General features: G+C 30.7%; 1 protein-coding gene across 3 annotated transcripts in view; it reads left to right on the top strand.

The window, feature by feature from the left end:
* Positions 1 to 18,872, top strand: part of sty (sprouty signaling antagonist) — a 165,209-nt gene extending 146,337 nt beyond the window's left edge. For 2 of the 3 annotated variants that reach the window (XR_015810676.1, XR_015810678.1), the window contains 3 exons: positions 11,069 to 11,198; positions 15,508 to 15,736; positions 17,978 to 18,872. The gene's annotated coding sequence lies outside the window, so the exon portion shown is untranslated. The remainder of the gene's footprint in view (positions 1 to 11,068; positions 11,199 to 15,507; positions 15,737 to 17,977) is intronic. The other variant, XR_015810677.1, reaches the window with a different exon arrangement.
* Positions 18,873 to 19,944: the final 1,072 nt, after the last annotated feature.

Raw genomic sequence — 19,944 nt, 5'->3', positions numbered from 1 at the left:
TCCTTCGACTATTGACAAAATAGTATTTTGTAATTCTTCTTGAATAGATTTTTTTTCTTAACAATATACAATATTCTACTCCTTCTGATTATTGCAAAGAATTTAAATCTATATCCTTCGAAGATGTATTTGGGTGAATCCCTTTCACTCTAGAGCGTAACGGTTCGCAAAGAACTAACTTTACTTTAAATGCATTTAAAACACACAATTGTTTTGATTTATATTTTAAGCTGAGGGATCAGTATAAACAATTGACAACACTTTACGCTACAACTGCATAGTCTTAAAACCTAAAATTTTTTTTGTTGATATTTCATATTGTTCATTGCCATAAATTAGATAAGTCGGGACTGTCGGACAGAAAACACAAAAGAAATTTCTCCGTCGTACCCACTAACATAGCCGACGACCGGAACTATGCAACTATGGAACAATGAAAAAATTATACCTGATAGTAACCGCTCTAACTCGGGACTTCGGGCATAAACGCCAAATAAAAGCAAGACGTTAACCTTTACCGGACAGAGTTAAAGTTATTTTTGTCTCTGAAATATTTAAAAAAAAAATAATTTCGAGTATTAATCGAGTAATTTTCAAAATACTCGATTATCAAGTACTGGAAAAATAGACAAAAATACTCGAGTATCGAGTACTCGATTACTCGAATTGGAGACTCTAGTTAGAATGCTGTATGAAATGCTGATGCTTTTGACCAAGTTTGTGCGAGCCTTTATTACAGTGATCGGTGAACAGGTGGTAAATTTCCCCAAGATAGATATGAAATTTCATTTTAACTCGAAGGGTTAATATTGGCATAAACAATATAGTTAGAAAAAGTTTTAAACCAGGTATTGTCATAAAATAAGGTATTCAGTTTATGCATCGTCTTTAGGTCATACGACCTTAAAACTTTTTAGTCAAAAATACTATAATAAAATCAAAAATACCAGATTAAAATCAAAGTATATAAATCAGTGATATGTATGTATATTTTAATAAATGTACTACATTAACTATTATAACAGCATACAATTAATTTATGTCATTTTCAGTCTTCTAGGTAAACATTAATAAGTTTTTCAGATCAAAAATTCTTAAGTTTTTTTAAGTTCACATCCTCATTTTGTGGATCACCTAATTCCAAAAATTCTACATAAGCACATCTTCTAATTAATGCATCATATTGGCTATATGATTTGTTTATCTTTTAAAATCTTTCTTTTGATACTCGTCTTTAATTTTGGAATTCGTTTTCAATATTGTTGCTGTAGGGAGTGTCTCCCATCTGTTGTCATTGTAACGCATCTTCGTTTCAATACAATTTTTAAGGACTATCCACCAGCTGATTGATGCTGAATTTTTTTCACAGTAACTGCTCTATCCAGAAGATTTTTTTGTTATTTATATATTTTTACGTAATTCCGCATGAGTAAGAAATAACTCATTCTGCGGTTACACTTTCATATATTAAAAATATAAATTGAATACGTATATATTTAAAAAATATTATAAGTTCATTTATAATATTTATTATTAAATTTTAAAAGTACAAATAAGAAAAATAACAACCATAATAAAAGAAAACAGTGATATGATATATGTATTATTTAGTGATTAGTGCCGCTCCAAAATCCATGTTGCCTTTATTTTGTTTCGAAATGCGAGACAATGAGACGCTTCTTCTTAACAACAAAAAATGTTTTTACGCCTTTGAAAAACATTTGTGTATAGAATTTTTATCGACAGTGTCTCCTGTTGTAAATTTTGGAAAGGCTCACTCTCTTTATTATCGTTTGACGCTTATCTCAAAAACAGGTGTGCGTCGCAAAGTTCGTGTTACATTTTTGAGTTTATTGTTTCAAGATAAAAAGATTTTATTTTAATCAGTTCAATAATTCGATCGTGCTTAATTTATTCAAAGCTATTTAATTTATATGTAAATCCGCACAAAACAAACACCGATATTTATGTATAATAAATTCGTTACATTATTATCTATTGTATTTTAGTACAATGCATTCTATACAGTGATTTGAAAAAACTGAAATGACATCCCTGATCAAAAAATATGTAATAATAAATTAAGCATTTTTACACCCTCACTAATCAGCAATTTACACAGCATTGTGTTGTTATGCATATTTTATAAAATTCAAAAAGTTTAATGATTATGAAAGCAATTAAATATTATATTTATTTAAATAATATTCAACACAATATTCATTCGTGAGATTCGGAAAATTTAGGAAAACCTAATCTGGGATAGTCGATCGGAATTATAATCGAATAATAATCACTAATTTTGATCTCTTAGACACAACAAAAAAAAATACACTTGGGTTCATATGGGATTCGAACCAAGATCTTCCATGTATTAGTCACCAACTAATACCACTGTATATTGTGCTGGTTAATGGCAAGATTAAAATATAAAGCACTTTCTCCTTTTCACGATACAATATTCCTTAAATTTAGATATGCTATAAGCCTAATCGTATTAGACTAATATTTTTGTACTCCAAATTAATTATTGTTTCAAGTGAAAAATTTTCGTTAACAAACTTAATATATTTTAAAAGATATGATGTAAACAAGGATCGGTATTTTAAGCGCTGCTAGATAATTGCTATATTTCGATTATTAAATCAAGAAATTTGAATCTAAATTGCGAATGGATTTTGCATCCTCCGTTCTTGGAATATTATATAAAGGCATATCATTTAAATAGAAATGATTGTCTCTCACTATATTACTGGACGATAATTTTATAAAAGGGGTAGCTGTTTGGCACACGATGCTTTTGATCATCCATACTATATACCATCTTCACTATCCCTGATTGAAAAATCTCGAAATCCTGGATCGATCAGCGAATTCGGTCGTGTTCCAGCGCGATCAGAGTCCATTGATTCGCCGGCAGGATGTAAGCGCGGCGTGGTGACGTCACATCCTCTCTCTCTCTCCGCGTGTTGGCTCTTCGACTCGGAGTTATCAACGGGAATCTATATCTGGTGGCTCACCCACACGCGCGCCCACGTCGTGCGTGCAGCGATATTATATTATATCGTAGTGCGCCGGGGGGACGGCAGAGCGCGCCAATTCGCGCGCTGCGACCACGTGGACGCGCGACGTGCACGTGGCTTGTCCGTTGTAACGACGCAACCTGAAATTGCCGCGCATCGAGATTTTTTCGTTTCTAATCGAAACATACACATAGTTTATTTTTAATAAATTAAATTTTAAACTGTATAGTATTTATTATTTATTTATTAGAGATACATATAATACACACAATCTTACTACAAATAAATGAAATACATATAAAAACCTTATATATGTGCATCAAATAATGTGATTTGTACCAGCTCCTCTTAGCTATCGCCGAAAACATCATTGTGTTTGACAGTATTTAATCAATATTAAATAAAACAATAATATTAATTAATACTATAACATTTCACCCCCTGGTTGTTATGGTATGCATTCGACTGTAAGACATATATGATGTTACCGTGGATTTTTTGTGAGAAAACTTTGCCAGGCACCCGGTGCACACCATGGCGCAACGCCAAATTTGTTTGCTAGACACCATTGAATACTATAGTAGTTAATGTTTTAAGAGTAGGAGACATTTCTATATCCATCTATGCTCCTTTTTGATTATAATAATCAATAGAAGATTTTCAATGTCGGTCATCCTAAATGATCTAGGTTTTTTTGCTTTTCTAATCACCAAAAGTTTTATTTTATTTCTTGCATAAATTCAATTAAAAAAAATTTATTTTAAGCATATATAATCCGCCCCCGGATAATCGAGAGTATACTATATCAATACCAATATCTGGTTTAATGTAGGATGCAAAGTATTTTAAAGATGATAAACTGTAAACATTGATATTCACTAGATATGTTAAATCAGCCATTTTTAAATTCAAATGCCGGTTTTATTTTGAGTTCATAACTTAACAACCCTACTACAAATAAATAAATAATGTATTTGTAGCTACTTTATTAAGTATATAGAAACTTTAAATTAATTGTGATTGAAGGCTTTTGATTTATTTTTCCAATTTTATTTTTAAGGTTGCTTTCTTGATGCAGTGACTCTTCATCAAATGGAAACTATCTTTTTTTTTAGTTTTGCCAGTCGATAGTTCCTATATCAGTGATTAGATAAAATATGTGATTATAATGCTAGATATTGCTAATTATGTCTTTTTTACCTTCATACAAATCTGTGAAAAATAAAACGTACTCTTTAGGGAAACCCGGGAAGTCGGTTATTAAGTGATATAAAATTTGTAATTAATTACTCGAAGGAAGTTAAGCTGTATCTGTAACATCAGTACTTTATTACAAAGCTATGGAATAAGACTTATCTGTAAGTTTTTAGAACAAATTATTTATACTACGCTTTCTAGACTGATTTGTTGAACCACATAACTCGCCTTTACTAATGAATGAATAGTCATTATCTAGCCAAAATAATCTCACCGAGATCTTAGGAATAATCTGATGGCGAATGAGATCGAGAAAGTGACAGTATGGTACCATCTGTCATTAAAGAGCAAACGGATGAAGGAATCCCATCTCTATAGAGAATTTAATTTAAATTAAAAAAAAGTTTCATACTACTATTTCAAATTTAACAAGTTTCTAAATTATTATACCTTTTAAAGAAATTTTACGTCAACAACGACCGTCGTTATCATTTATTTACCGTTAAGTCGAACTACGATATATCGTTGTTTGGCATTTAAATGGTTATTTATATGTGCCTCACTATTTTATTAATTTAGTAAGTAAAATTATAACTTCACTTACCAACAGTTTTCATATCGACACCTCTTTGGTAAAAATAGTTTTAAAAATAGTTCTAAATACAAAATAAAAACTTCAAGCATACTTAAAGATTTCGAAATAGTGAATCTACACCAAAATTTTGTTTCTTTTACGTTTACAGTTGCTTTTTCTACGCGATATGTGTTTGTCCGAATAACTGGAGAAATCTCTTCTCGCATATCACCGAAACCGTACTTGGATACCTAGCTCTACTGGTATAGAAACAAGTTATCTTTTCTCTTCAATAGATACTGGGCATCACACTCGAGCCCCACAACTCAAATGCATATATTTTAGGTTATTTTTAGTCCTTATAATCCAGGAAAAAAATACTATTTTTTTTTGACATACAGTATTTTTTTAAAAATATTTTTCCGTTACTTTAATCTTTGTTAGTGTTATGTATTATATTATTTGTTTGTAAGATCAACGCCATTCGTGCGAGTTTTGATCAAGCAGAGTTATTTTTAGACTGTAAGACGACGCGATTACCCCTTTTCGTGATGCTGTAATACTAAATAGCATAATTATATAGGGTAATCTCCTTTGTTCGTCAGCATTCTGACAAATAACTTTAAACCATTAGGTCAGTTATCTCACCGAAAACTACCGATACACTAATTTTAACGTTTTTTCCTTAATGGCGAAAGTGAATTATTCAGGAGTTTCAGGTCCTGATTGACTCGTTACTTATTAATGGTCAATTTACTGTGTTAAACAGCAACAATTCTATATTATATACAAAGTTATGGATTTAATCATATTAAAAATAAAATTGAACACCACTGTTCAAATTGAAAGATCGTATATAATTTTATGAATTTGGCATATTTATCTGATATTTTTACTGATATTATATTCTAATAAAAGGTGTTATTTTTTTTTCTCAAACGTAACAGGATTTCCTTCCAAGAAATTTTCTTTCATCATTTTTGTTCACAGTTTTTTTTGCAATGTTTACGATTCCGAAACTACGCACTTCCGCCCACACTTCTTTTCTTGGAAGGAAGTCCTGCTATTCATTTGGGATATTCCACGACCGTTATGTAATTTTGAATGTTTATATTTCAAGGTCAGAAGTATGTTTTCCTTCTAATATATAATTTTTAATTTAACAATCATAATATGAAATATTGATATGGTTTATAATTGTACATACTGTTATATTTTCGCGTGAGCTCGATGAAAATCGGTATTTAGGGGGGGTCGGTCATCAGACGATGACTGACCGTGAGGTTTGAAGTTATTAGTTAGAATGCTGACGAACAAGGGACATTCCCCTATTTATATAAGTATGTTAATTAGGTGTAAGAAAGGGGTGGTTCGTCGTCTTAGTCCATAAAAAGCCCCTCTGGATCAAAACTCTTATGTAAGTTCATAGATCCCACATAAACAAAGAGTTGTAATGTTTATCAATATGAATGCTGACGAACGAAGGACATTCCCCTATTTATATAAGTATGTTAATTAGGTGTAAGAAAGGGGTGCTTCGTCGTGTTAGTCCATAAAAAGGACCTCTGGATCAAAACTCTTATGTAAGTTCATTGCTCCCACATAAACAAAGAGTTGTAATATATAAATATATAACACCCCCACCCTTAGAATGAACTAATTTTCCCGATGAAATTAGTGAATTTGTATAAACAAAAAAATATTTAAATCTTTTCCCTTACTGGATAAATACCAAATACTGATTTTGCACCTTGCTTACATTTTTTACATTTTACAATTTTTTAAATTTATAATAAGACGCACGTTTTACAATTTCTGACTTACAAATTTGTTATACATGTTTGAAAATATACATCAAAATTATATTTTGTATTTAGCATTATATAAACTTGGACATATTTAATTTTAAAATATTATTGTTAGTTTTACATTACATCAATATTTCATTTTATATTTCTAATTATAAAGGTACGGCTTATTTAAAAGTTTTATTATATATTTTAACATAATTCGCTAATTCGATAATTAATAATAATACATTTATGTTTATTCATTCTGATACAGTTACGTTTTTTAATTATAACATTTTTTAAATATACTTCAAAGTTAAAATTTCGCATTCTTGATATTAGACATAATATAGTAATTTCAAATATGTTTATACATAAATATTTCTCTTCATATTAGTTTTACAATACATTTTACGATAATTTGTTAGTTTTACAAACGACATTTGACCATCAGACAATTTAATCAATTTAATTAAACAATTGTATAACGAATTTTTATGGGTTATAATATGATATTTAGATTATTCATCATATCGTGAACTTTATTATTATTTTAAATTACAAATATTATTTAATTATTAATATTAGTAATCAATAATTTTTTTTATTGAACAAACTCTTTAGCTTAGCAAAATATATTTAATTAGGTTAACGTTGAACAAATTATATTTTTATTATTTTTATTCGAATATTCATTTTATTTCAATTATACTTTTGTAAATTTTTTATTTTTTATAATGGGAATTATTTTCTATACAGTAAGGATCGATGCGAATATTTATTTATCGCGAAAATCGTAATATTCGTAATAATAACCATTCTCTCTGCTGCTTTGAGATATATGTAAGCTATTTCTTTTGCTTTAAATAAATTAGATGATTTTATCTCTGTTCTTTCGAGACATATATAGAAGCATTTCTTTTTTTGCTTTTAAATAGAATAGATCAAAAATTATTTGACTGTTCTGTTCCTCAGAATCTGACAGCAAATTTAATTTGTGATGGCTTCCCTCCAGTAGTGGCGCACGTACTGCTGATTCCTCTCCCTGGGTTAATAACACCAATCACTGTCATACTAATTTTTTTATGACGAAATGGTGGCGAACTTCATATGTTCGTCCCTTAATAAAATGGTGACGACCTGTACGGCTCGTCCCTTAATATATTCAATGCTACATCAAATCTCCTGTATCGATGAGCGATCTATTCTTTCATAATTCTTTTTTTTTTTAAATATAAATTAATATCATCATTATAGTTGTTATTATTATTATTATTATTGTATATTTTTTTTTTACGAATATCGATCCTTAACCATATTATTTAAAATTAAAAGATTCCAATAAATAAAAGCAAATCTTCTTTAAAATTGTTAATTATTATTTTTATAAATATTTTATTATAGTTTCCCATTATTTTTCAAAAACATATCGTTACGTTACTTTCATATTTTTTATTTAAAAAAAACTATTACTTGATATTTATCAACAATTAAAAACAGAAGCTTATAATTTATTATTTTACTTTATATTATTTTTAGGATTACGTAATTATTACTTAAATTAATATTTTAATACCTTACTTTTTAATTATTATTATTATTTTGTTTTAGATATTTTTATCATGAATTATAACGTGATATTTGTAGATAATTATTTTGAGTTTAGGAACAATTACATTTATTCATATTTTTTAGAGCAAATAATTATTTAATGAAAATATATTTTTTTTTTTTTAGCAATTTATAAAATATTAAGAATTTATTCTTTTTTTCTTTTTAAATAATTTCACGTTAAAAATAAATTTATATAAATATGATTTTAAAGAGCATTAGTATTTAAATATATATATATTTTTTAAATGCATTAAAATTTAAATATTGTCTGATAATCAAAATAAAACCGTTTGTACTTACAGTTTTCTTTTGATTTTCGGGGTTTGATAGTTTGATGCGAATTCTTTAAGGATGACCTCTGCGTGGCTCTGCGAATATGGTCCTTTCTTGGGTCAGCGATGATGTTCTCAGCTTGGCTCATAAAGGACGCTCTCTGCTTGGCTCAGCATGGGTAGCCTCCTTTCAGAATTCTTGATGTTGTTATTGGTTTATTGTCCGATCTTCATCGAGTCCGCTTGTCTCGTAGAAATTGTTATGGGCTCTTGGTCTCTTTAAAGGATTTAATCCACCGTCTCAAGTACCACGTAGACGTTATGACCACGCAGAAAATTAGTGATGACGAATGATATAAATGTAGTGCCAACTACAGTGATGAACTGGTCCTCGGACGATCCCTCAGGATTCTGGATGTCGGCTTCTTGATGAGTGGTCGATTCCAGTGGCACGTACAAATCAACGTACACACTCTAATCCGCAATAATCCCAGCGCTGCCACCAATTTTATGTTATATTTTCGCGTGAGCTCGATGAAAATCGGTATTTAGGGGGGGTCGGTCATCAGACGATGACTGACCGTGAGGTTTGAAGTTATTAGTTAGAATGCTGACGAACAAGGGACATTCCCCTATTTATATAAGTATGTTAATTAGGTGTAAGAAAGGGGTGGTTCGTCGTCTTAGTCCATAAAAAGCCCCTCTGGATCAAAACTCTTATGTAAGTTCATAGATCCCACATAAACAAAGAGTTGTAATGTTTATCAATATGAATGCTGACGAACGAAGGACATTCCCCTATTTATATAAGTATGTTAATTAGGTGTAAGAAAGGGGTGCTTCGTCGTGTTAGTCCATAAAAAGGACCTCTGGATCAAAACTCTTATGTAAGTTCATTGCTCCCACATAAACAAAGAGTTGTAATATATAAATATATAACAATACTTCTTTATAAATATATACATACTTTTAATCATGTAAAGATGTGTATATTTATACACGATTCCCATCTTGTAAAACTCAACCTAATTGGTGTATATCGGATGGGATCGATCATCGGATTAATACACATAGTATCTAAATATATATATATACATTTTTTATAATAATATCTAAAAAACGCAGAAATAAAGAACCGCCAGAACAGCACACAGCTTGGCACGAAAATAAAAAAGAAGCAGCAGCCATTGGGCCCGACAGGAAACGGATGTCACGTGACGTCGGTATTGGCGGGTGTGGTGTGTACACACTTCCTCTCCGTAGTTTTTTCACCAACTAACATTTTTTTAAATTTTATTTTTATATCGCCGATAAGATATTTATGGATAGTGAAAAATGGGACGCTCATTATTAGAAAAATGTTATTTAAAAGCCTTTTATCATCGCCGTTGATTTGAATAGTCATTACAAAGTAACGGCTAACAAATCAAAATCAGATTAAAAAATGTTATTATATTTTAATATTTTTTATTGAATTGTGACATATGTTCATAATATGGTAGATATAAAAAATATATCTAAATTGTCTAAATCCTAAATTGGCTGTTGATGGCCCTGACCAGAAATACGAAATCAACAGACAAAAACGTATATATTATATAACGCTTTTTGTCATTGATTCATAAATATAGACGCGCCAGAAAAAAATCTATAAGCGCTGCCTACTACAACTACAAATATGTATAGATAGACAGACGTCTGAGTAAGGCCATTTGCTTTTCATTCATAAACGTACAGCGTGTTTTCTTGCTACACAATTAATTCCATTGAACGTTCTCAAATAACGTAAATAAAACTATATTTTAAAAGCACACATGTACTTCGCAGAAATTCTGCGCATTTTCCCACGAATCTTACGTAAGAAATTATGTTTTGCGTTTATGGATCGTTTGCAGATTTTTATAATATTACTACATACAACACTAATTTTTATTATACCTAAAATAATAATATTATACATTGTCGATAAAGCAAATAAAATATTTAAACAGTCATATCGCGTGAATTGTTATATTATAGATATTATTGTATAGCAAAATTTAACGCTCATAAAAAATGTACTCATATAATATCTCTCGAGTCGTTGGCTAATAAAAATGATAGCTCATTTATGTAACACATTCATAATTAGTATATTGCGCATCTAAAAGTAGTCCGATGTTATAAATTATGTATTAAACTTGTAAAATAGAAAAAAGTTCAGATCAATAACCTGATTTATATGTACTATACAAAAAAACTATACGAATACAAATATATATTTGCATTATATAAATATACAGTATAATTTGAGAACAATATTGATAGTAACTACCATCCACAGATAGCAGTTAAAAATGCTTTTAATTTTTTAATAACATAATTTAAGAATTATGTTAAGATCACAAAAATAAAAATGGTTTAATTTTAAATTTTATTATTATAATATAAATTCTAATACGTTGCTTTAAATTTGAGGTCGATAAGCTACGGCTTGAGGACCAAATCCGGCCCGCTGCTTGTTTTATTACACCCCGCGAGCTAAGAATGAATTTTCAGTGTTATTTTTGTTAAACGAAATAATTTGGATCACGTTTAATTCAGTCATTTCTGATGCAGGTTGAACTCTGGATTCTGAAGGTCGAGCTGGATCAGTGTATCACGTAAAGAGGGAAGCGGTTGCGTTTTTGATCTTCCCCGTTTGTTGCTGGTCGACGACTCCGATTGGTTTCGAGCTTGAATAAACTTAGTGAGTACATGCTAGAGAGCACTAAAGTTCTTGATGATGTTGTCGGGCTGGTGCCTTGAGAGTGAAGTTATTATTTAGGCCTTCTGTATCCGCATTTATACATGTGGTCAAACGGGAGATATTTTATTTTCGTCACCTTTTTGCTGTAACGGCCAATTATGACGAGTTGGGAGGGGGGAGTATATTGTATTGCATCTTTCCGTTGAGTTGTAGGAAAGGGATGGAACGGTTGACATTTGAAACGTTATTTTGATGCGTTTCGGGATTCAAATTCCATGAAATTTATGACCGATACAAAGGCATACCTTACGTACTGTCGATACAATATATTGTATAATAGGTATAAGGCTAAAATAATAAATTTAAAAAAATGAGAAAGGCATAAAATCAAATTAAAAAATATTTTTTATTTATCATCTTAACTGTGTCTAAAATAGTGTACAGTAATTTTATAATGTAATCTTAATTTATTACACTGTAATTTTTTTATGCCATTCCATTAAAAAAACATTACTATTTCGTATTAAGTATGAAACTTTTTAGCTTGTTTTAAACTAGTTGCTTAGTAAGTAATAATTTAATAAAATTCTCATTAGTTAATCAGATTTATTTATCCGAAATTTCAAGTATGTAGATCAATTTGACTGTGTGAAACTAATCTTTTTCATATCATTTCGTAACGCCGATGGCGGCGAAAGGAAAAACATTGCTGCGAGTACAAACATTAGAATTTTTACACAAAAGTCTTCTTAAAACCATTTTGCAAAAACGCCAACGTAACAACACTACTCGACGCGTAATTTATTAATTTTACAAGCTTCCGACCAATAAAGAAGCGGCTCCTCCGCCAAGACGTGTTTTATGTACCCTGAAGGTCGTCAGACCATTGTGGTAGTTCATCGGCATACATCTTCTCGTGTTACTGGGTCATTATGTAACATTTTTACGTGTTTGGAAGACCAACGTAAAAATATTTAGGAGTATGTGTGTGTGTGTGTGTTTGGAAAATAACGATACTTCCTGCTGGCGATGATGATGCTGCACGGCTGGCTGTTATCCATCTTTCGCAGATCTGTTGGACGAACAAGATGGAATGAATGCTGCTATTGTCGGTTCCAATGAACCCATCTTCTTAGGCATACTTATGTAGATTCTAAATAATTAATTATTGTAAGTTAATGGGTATTTCTAAGTATGAGATATAGGTTCTGTGCAAGGTCCTGATCTCTAAAAATTAAACTAAAGTAAATTATAATTAAGTACACAGTTATAAAAACGAGGTTCATTCCAAATAACAGGAGCTTTACATATTTATTTCAAGGGAGTTCATTAGCGTCAGAAGACCACTACAGATTAATTGAACATTTGGTTTCAGTTTCAACAAAAAAGTGTGCTTGTTTGTTTTAGTTTAAGTGTGTTTGGTTATGACTAAGAACAAAACTTATTTTTTTATGATTTTTTAAACTTTAAAATTTTATTTTAGTATTTAAAATCGATAAAATAATATTAATTTTATTTATTAAAAAGTAGTTAACAACTATTATCTATTTTTGGAATTGTGCTAGACATACACACATAGTAACACTATATATCAAATTCTGGTCCGGTTTTGCAGCTTTTGTTTTATAATAATAAGCTTTTTTCAATTGACTCATAAATTCATCATTTAGTAGAAAATTTATCTCGCAGACTTCACTAATATGGGTTGTGTGGCACATAATAGGATTTAGTAAAACATATAGTGAAGATTTAAAATAAAATTTTAAATCTTTCCACATCAGTTGCTGCTTTATTTTTAACGATATGATTTTTTCAATTTAAAAAAAAACAACAGTAGCAACTTCACTTTCGAGACTTTTGATAATTCTTTTAGTTTATTCGAATAGTCATTAGAGTAACCTCTAAATTATAACTAATTGCGCAGCTTCTTCGGCGGGATGGCCAATTACAAAAGTGTGGCCGTTGAATAGATTTTTAAAACAAATTCATATTGTTATTCTTTTTCAGGGTGTTTGCAAAATGTACTTTTATTCATTCTGATTTATAACTGAATCTGCAAAAAGTTTTCTCATGGTGGTGTCCTATTTTAACGAAAAATACTCATTTTGCTCTTAGCCGTTATATCACATTCCGAAACTGGCTTTGCCACAAGTATTATGATTTATCCTCAAACATGTTAATTTGGTTAAAATCTTTTCGGCTTCTTGACAATTTAATTGAATCATCGAACTATTGAATGAAAGGGTGGCTCAATTTATGATCCTGACAGTACAAATATGCATTAAAATTATTAAGTTCAATTTGAGATAATAATAATTTGATTTAATAAATTATGTAATTGCTTTTCGAACACACTGTATCAATCGTATAATATTAGTCCAGTTCGTATCGAAGAAATTGTATCGATGCAAAAGTGGATGTATTCTGGTCTTGACTTCCCGTCGACCACGTTTGTTGGTGTTGTGGGCGTTTTACATTTTAATAACGTTCAATTGGTTTAACTATGTGTCCGTTATAGTCAGTAATAGGCGTATACAATTAATATTGGTTCATTAAGGCCCCAGAGTGTACAACTTTTATGTCCTGACTCTTCGATACGACATAAATTGATCAAAAGTCATATTAACGCTCGTCAATCGTTATCAAATTAAATGAATTATCTAAGCGATTGAAATATTATATTAGATACTATTATATAAATTTGAAACGTAATTTTGGTTCAGTAAATAAATGTAATTAATTGCATCCGATTGATTAAAGAGAGATCAAGTTTTTCTATAATCGGTACAACTTCCCATTAGCGCCGATAAATGTTTATCGCAGGAAGCTTTTTTTGTTAAATAGTTAATTGAAATTTATACCGAAAATATATCCTGTTAAAAGTGAGTTTATTACTATAGATTAATATGTAAGTTTTATATGAACTCACAAAATACATCTGTACAACATTTTGTTACAAAGATAAGGTAAATACAATTTAGTGCAATATCAATTTTGATCTCCGATCTAATCCTATAATAACTAGCTCCTGTTGATAGAAATGTTTAGTAATGATTTTTCGCTAAAAATTAACAGTGGCTCTTCGTAATATGTTCTATTAATACTTCAAAATACTCCAATATTAAGGATAAAAAATATTATTGTAAACAGACTTAGTTTATAAAATTAAAAATAGTCTTGATTCGTTTACGATGATCATTAACTTATTTGTTATTTATCAGTAACTGATTATTAATTTATATTACACTCATTAGGCTTAACATATTATTTTTTTTACTGTGATATTATGACATAACCATGAAAGGTTTGTGTGGGATTGGAGTTGTTAGATTAATTGCGAAAGTAAACTTTTTAATCGGATTAAAGTTAACGTAACTTTGTTATAAGCGTTAAACAGTCATTATATAGTTGAATTAATCAACTTATATGACACTCTTAGTAAAATTTAGTTCTGTAGCAAATCTGATTATGTCTAAAATATGACGAATCTATTACCTCATTTGAAATTATTTTTGGGCGAAATGTATTATTCTTTATAAGAAGTCTGAACGAATTATATAATATATTTATTTTGAAACTATAGACATAGTCCAAGATACTTCCCAGGATGTTGCTCCGGTAATGATTATAAACTAAATTTTATAAGAACCATGTCGTTTCGATTCATGGCCGACTGGAAGTGTTTTAGAGATGTATGTATGTACATATATATACAATATATTTTTTTATTTTATTTTTCAAGATCAAATCTCCTCAGTAGATTTTGATCATGGTTTATAGCGTGCGTTAGTTCTGTTGGGATGTTTAATGATTCTTGCAGGCCGGATATTGGACCGGCTTGTTCGGTGCTTGGCTCCCTCTCGGCAGGGGTAATGTATCATTGGCGGGAGAGCCATAAATTATCGAATAATTAAATTATTATTCAATTTATACACGTATGTAATCAAACGGCCAAAAGATGCCGAACGCTTCCGAGAAAGGTTTAATATCAATAATTATAAAAAAATATTTTCAAGTAGCGGTGGAAGCGTAGCTTAATCTGTCTACTTTTTAATTGGAATTATTTTAATTTAGTTGTACCGTTAAAAACTTTTATTTAGAATAAAATAATTCATAATAAATGTTAAGTGAAGGAATTACGTTATATTCAAAACTATATTCAGCGCATTTGTCAAAATCGAGTTCATGTAAAAAAAACAATCGTGAATACTTTATTTAGTAGCACATTTTAGCAGCAGCATCTTCATGATTTTAGCATTTTTTTAAATTAATATACTTTTATTTATATGTATTTCAAAATATGTTGTAGATCGCTGATCTCGATAATAACCTGGAAGTTTCACGAGAGGGACATCTGCCTGGGTCAGAGCGGGCCAGCATCTTAAATTATTACACCAATCAAACACCGGAAGGGAATAATGGATTCACCCTGATTGGGGTATTATCTGTGTCGAGTGAAAAAAACTATACACACAGAAAAAAGTGAAAATTAATTGTTCTCGAGGCGCAGTGTTGCTACAACACATTTGAAGAGTCTTGTAAGTTTTTTTCTGTTCTTTCTCAATCGTAATTGGTGCGTTCTTTTACTTCTCTGTGGGAAAGTCTAATATAAATCAGGGTTGTCAGATTAATATTATTATTTTAATTAATTTCAGTGTTCTTCGTCCTAATCTTCACGAGAGGGACCGTGGCAGTGATTTGGTTCAAAACTTTACAGGTTTCATAACCAAAACTGGTTTTGTGGATTAACTGACATGTCCCACCAGGAGACTGAGACAAATTTGAATATATATTATATTATTTTATATGTACTAGATGTGTGCAAGATTTTTTTAAACGTCCATGACCTATATGATGTTTAAGGAGACGCATTAAATATTCTCAATGTCTAATTTAGAAACTACGCAATATTGTAAACATGTTGTATTATGACAATATGTATTCTTTTTTTTTCACTGCATATGTCGCGTTTTTTTATTTACGCAATGCGCCTACATGTACGGAAGAAAAACGTATTTGGGTTTCTTAGCACGTTTCGTATCATCGCTTGTCAAATTTCGTCTTCGTCAATAGATATAAGTGATCAATACGACGCGAGATGTGTTTGCTATGGGCGTGATTATTTTATATGTTAATTAATTAATTATTGTTGTCCCCCACTGTTGCATAGAAGGCGTTAATCCAAAGTTTTACAGCGTGAAAAATATTTCAAACAAGGCATTCAGAGACACTTATTTTTATTAATTATAAACTATGTTTTAAATATGATTTTTTAACTTATAAAAATTAAGTCATTTTTATTATATTCACGGTGAAATGTGACATTGTTGAATTTCACTGTGAATAAACTTCATTACATTTTTTTGTCATAAATTGATTATATTATATATGAAATAATGCGCTAGTTCTTAGTATGTTTGTTGTTACAATCGATTTTGTAATTATAATGATTTTTTATTAATAATACCGTTGTTTAAAAAAATCCGTAAGGCAAAGACCGCAAGAATTAGGTAGATTTCCTTATATCATACATATTAAAGTGTAATTAAATAAGTTTAATTATAGTCTTATCTCTATATTATTATATTATCTTATAAAAGATTAGTTGTTAGTATTTTTGTTAATGGTCATGATATTGCATATGTAAATCTGTTAGTTTTAACACATTTATACGTATAAGTTTACGTTTAGGTATAACATTATCTTTTAGCAGAATATTTGCCATTATGTTGGGGTGAGCTTTTAATCTGTTCAACTATTGTACACTTATCTCTTTAATTGTTTATCTTACACTGACACAGTTGCAGTCATTTAATATTATATATAATATAATTTTATCCTAAGGAATTTATTCTGAAATCTCTCAAGAATATGGAGGACACACCCCAAAATTGAGCTCCATAAAACCACGCCGGTCTTATCATAGAGTTTTATATAATCATTTTGCTTTCCATGATAAACTAGAATTTGATCCTGTTAGTCAATACAGCCTGCTAGGTTGAAGTCCCAGATGTATTCTGTCAATATGAATTCTATGTCCAGTCCAGTCTTCTAAATTCTGAGATATTTCTCTTGTAGTATTTACTTCCCGTTAAAGGATATAGAGAACAAATATCTTTGTTCATCGTAAATGTAACCTGGATTGATTTCATTTCTTTAGCTAGCCATTTAGAGCCAAACTTTGACTTTTGAGAAATAATTGAACTGCTTTTAGAAGTATAAAAAGTCATTTAAATTGAAAAGATGAAAGCAGCTGGAGAGGTTCATAAATGTTCGCCTGCAAAAAGAAAAAGTTACAAGGTTTATAATTTATATTACTAGAAGTGGAACAAAAATAGTTATGGCTGATTTTGAATTGCAAAAACAGATTGGATTCTTCACTTTACACTGAAAATAATAAAGTGAAGAAACATTTTTACATATGTTTATAAAAAGCTGTTGTCTTTGACAATTTTTATAAAAATATATCCGCCCCCATAAAAGAATGTATTAGATTAACTCTTAAATTTCCGGAAGTATGCGCACAGCAGTATTTTTTCTGATTGAGCTGCTGTTTTTACGAGATCGAATTATTGCAGCTCCCCCCCCCCCCCTCCCACATACTCACACGCTGTACTCAAACATCGCTCTTTGTATTTACTCCAGAAAAAACAGTCGCACAATTTTTGGTGTCATAACCAATTGTACTAAGAGCTTATCACAGCAACAAATACGACATTTTTAATATTGACATTAATTTATAAATTATTATAAAATAAAAATACTTTTTTAATTTCTAGATTGGGCGCAAAGTCTCTGGTTATGGCCAAAACGTCTTCAGTACGGCGCATCTCAGTGTTGCCAGGGCGCTGCTGTCAGTCTCTCGATGCATCCGCGCCGAAGGGAGAAAGAGAAGGAAAACGGCGGGTAAGCGGGACGGCAGAGGAGTGGTTCGCGCCCACGCTCTTCGCCGAGGTGCCGTTTGTGACACGATTTATAAATGCGACCGAAATAGCGTTCTCTCTTTGCGTTTAATTTTAGCTCCTGCGTATATAGGCAAATTGTCCATTTATAATGGCGCTAACGCAAAAATACATACGCACACGGCGTAAATAAGTGCAGGGGATCCCTTTCGGGATTCGCGAACGGACGTGATCTTCGCTACGTCCTCTTCTTCTACTTCGCATACTCCTCTTTTTCTTTTTCGTACGCGTTCGATTCAAACTTGGCGTTTCATCTCATTTCAACGGAAAGTGTTTTTAAGAAATGCTTAACCTCTCGTAAACGTAGATATGAAAATGAACAACTTGTAAGTTCTGGATGAGATCAGAGTGCTAAAATAATTTTAAAAAGGCAAATTGTAATAACGTAAATTGGCAGCAGTGTTCCATATAGAGTGAAAAGTATTACGAAAAAGTAGCTTAAAATATCTATCGCAATCGGAACATGCACAAAAATTGAGTAGTGACGTGGTGAATCCCAATAAACTATTTGTGTGAATGAAAGTTCACTATGGTGATGCATGTCTGTTACCCCAGTAAGTGTACAAGTGGGCAAAATATTGCCATATTTGTAATACATTATATATTTGAATTTTTTTATTAGTTGTTTTAAAGTCAAAATTAAATTTGTTAAAAAAATTGCTTTGCTCTGGAGAACTTGTATAGAAAAAAATAAATTACGAGGTAAAAAATATTTATGATTTTTATTTGAATCACCCTTATATATTATATAATTGAAGGAAAACTAGGGTTGCTATTCGAAAACGTGAACTCTTAACGATTCGCAGATGACATCAATTTACTGGCTACTAACTAATAGGATATGGCTAAATATTTCCAAAGATATAGTAGCAATATTCCTCTGCTACTATATCTTTGGAAATATTTAGCCATATCCTATTAGTTAGTAGCCAGTAAATTGATGTCAAATTACAACAGCTCTGATCCATTGGTTGGATCAGAGCTGTTGTATTTTTCGGAAGGTACTCAATCATGACATCTTCAGATAGTTCGGATAAATTAGTAGGATGCCCTGGTGCATTATCCAAAATTAGCCAAGCCTTGTTGCTTAAGTTATTGTCTCGCAAATATTTTTTCACTTCTGTGCAAAAGTGATTTTTGAACCAATCCTCTAAAGTAGCTTTAGTCATCCAAGCTTTCTTGTTGGATCTCCATATGAGGGGTAATTGATTTTTATTTAGTCCTTTAAGAGGCCTTGGATTTTCGGACAAATATATTAAAAGTGGTTTTAGCTTAAAATCACCCGCGGCATTTGCACCAAGTAGCAAAGTTAATCGTTCTTTAGACACCTTATAACCAGGCGCAGATTTTTCGGTTTTTGAAATGTACGTGCAATCAGGCATTCGCTTCCAATAAAGCCCTGTTTCGTCTACGTTAAACACTTGTTCAGGTTTATAACCACCTCTTTTAATAATTCCCTTTAAAATGTTGGGATATTCCTTATATGCGGCCTCATCGGCGCTAGCTGCTTCACCTTTCATTTTAAAATTATGCAAATTAAATATATTTTAAAATTTAAAAAAAAATCGACATCGGAAAAAAGTTTTTTTGCCGTTATAGCGAAACATTTTAGGCCGTTAATCGAAAACGTGCCTTAATTGAAGAGGGCCGTTATAGCGAAAGGCCGTATAAAGAGCGGCCGTATAGCGAGGTATGGGTGTATTGTGTTATTGAAAATTGAATAGGAACAATAATACTCTCGGCTATTTATTGACCACCAAAACACAAGCTTGAAAACTATTTTA

The sequence above is a fragment of the Plectrocnemia conspersa genome, unplaced genomic scaffold (genome assembly GCF_051122295.1).
Source record: "Plectrocnemia conspersa isolate PC_06_02 unplaced genomic scaffold, ASM5112229v1 ptg000009l, whole genome shotgun sequence".
Taxonomy (NCBI): Eukaryota; Metazoa; Arthropoda; class Insecta; order Trichoptera; family Polycentropodidae; genus Plectrocnemia; species Plectrocnemia conspersa.
The sequence above is the reverse complement of the archived record's forward strand: the minus strand, read 5'-3'. Positions and strand labels throughout refer to the sequence as shown.